Source organism: Microtus ochrogaster, unplaced genomic scaffold, assembly GCF_000317375.1.
Source record: "Microtus ochrogaster isolate Prairie Vole_2 unplaced genomic scaffold, MicOch1.0 UNK4, whole genome shotgun sequence".
In the NCBI taxonomy this organism is placed as follows: domain Eukaryota; kingdom Metazoa; phylum Chordata; class Mammalia; order Rodentia; family Cricetidae; genus Microtus; species Microtus ochrogaster.
This window is the reverse complement of record NW_004949102.1, coordinates 14,514,850-14,516,986: the sequence shown is the minus strand read 5'-3', so window position 1 is coordinate 14,516,986 and position 2,137 is coordinate 14,514,850.

Here is a 2,137-nt window from a genome sequence, read left to right as displayed (position 1 = left end):
TGTAGACCAGGCTGGTCTCGAACTCACAGAGATCCACCTGCCTCTGCCTCCCGAGTGCTGGGATTAAAGGCGTGCGCCACCACCGCCCGGCGCATTTCCATCTTTTTGATGTAACAAATTATACCTAAGTGGATGTCTAACAGTCTCTTCTGTATCCTGTGTTCTTGTAAGCAGTTCATTCAGACTAAGGATAATCTTCTGGGTCCTCAACCCAGGGGCAAGTCTCTTCTGCACTCCTTTTAACATTTCCCAATTTTCCTGGATGACAAAAGTCTACAATGTTCTACCCTTGCTGGAGTCTTCTTGTCCCCTGGTCCGCTATAAGCATTTGCTTCAATAACTCTGCTCTCCTTGAGTAGTTTCTGTAGCACGAATTCTAATTGGTCTTAATAATAAAACCCTGGCGTCAGATATTAGGGGATGAAAGCTGAGAGATCAGAGAAGCAGAACAGCCAACCACTAGAGAGTTCTTACCTCTACTAATGCTCAGACCAAAAGGGCAGTTCGGTCTCTACAAAACCTCAGTCTTCATGCTCAGATTGATTCCTCAGACTGCTCTGAGCTCCTGTCTCCTCCCACCTTATATTCCTCCCTTCACTCAGCCATACCACTCCTGTTCCCACTTCCCTAAATGCTGGGATTAAAGGAATGTGATCCCAAGTGCTGGCGTCACCTTTGTGTGACTTCTGTTTCTCTTTTAGAAGACTGGCCTTGAATTCACAGAGATCTGTCTGACTCTGTTTCCCAAGTGCTGGGATTAAAGGTGTGTGCCACCACTACCTGGCTTCTCTGACTAACCAGTGGTTTAGCTCTGCACTCGGATCTTCAGGCAAGCTTTATCTTTTAGATCACAAACAAAATACCAGTATAAGTTTCTTCTTCTGGAAAGTTCATGACTCATGATTAATGCAACCTTTCTATTCTAATATTCTAATGCAATATTTCACCTCGCCTCCTTAATTTGTTTTCTTCCCAGGTATTTTGTGTTTTCAGATCATTTTGCATAAATGAAAAGAAGTCACCAAATGGCTAGAGTGGCAGAAGTGACGGTGGGGCGTATCTAGATTTTTTTTAAAGCAGAGTAATAGATTGAAGTGAGGCCTGGTAGCACGGGCCGGATCCCAGCTAGTTGGAAGGCTGCTTACCATGAGAAAGCTATGTACTTTGCCTTTCTACAATATCAAAATTATTTATTGTATAACAGTAAATTCATAAGGTATCTATCAGATATTCCCACTTTTTTGGGTGACCCTGACTAAGGTGAACAGGTTCCTCTATTCTAGCCTTCAGTATGAATATTAACTCTCAAAACACACACAGTACATCGCACAATGAGTGCATCTCGTGTGTGTGTGTGTGTGTGTGTGTGTGTGTGTGTGTGAGACAGAAGGCTTCAGAGCATTATAAGAAGCTACATCAGAGGTCTGAGAGGCAGGAAACCTCACACAGGTGTAGAGTCTCTGAGAGTAATATAACCAGTTACTTGAGATGCTGCCAGGTCTTATGCTTGAGAGAAATGTAGCATGAATAATAAAAACCCAGAGACAGATATAGGGGTTCAGGTTGAAAATCAGAAAAGCAAAGCAGCTAGCCATTAGCTCTTACCTCTACCCCAGACAGAAATATGGGTGTTCCTGTGTCTATGAATCCTCAGACTGAGATCTGTCTCTTCCCATCTTGTATTCCTCTCTAGAGCTGGGTCTAAAAGTGTGTACCACTATCTCCTGACCTCTATGGCTAACTGGTGTGGCTTCTGGAATTAAAGATGTGTGCCACTACTGCCTGGCCTGTATGGCTGACTAGTGTGGCTGCTTGTCTTCTGATCTTCAGGCAAGCTTTATTTATTAAAACCCAAGAAATATACCAGTATAGAGAAAAGCTGCAGAATTTAGTCCAGTTGCTGGGGTATAAGAGCAATACTGGCTGTAGGTGAAGTAATGGGAGGGTGAATGGCAGGTCCATAGGTAGAACTGTGTAATTGCCTTGACAGGTTACATCATCTAGGGTTAGTAACCGTCTGGCAGTTCAGTTATTCCAGGGTCCCGGAGAGGCACTATCTGGAAGATAAATGGGCTAGGAGAGAAGAAGAAGGCCATGCTACATTTGTCAGAGCCTCCGTTTATTAGAGATGGGGTAC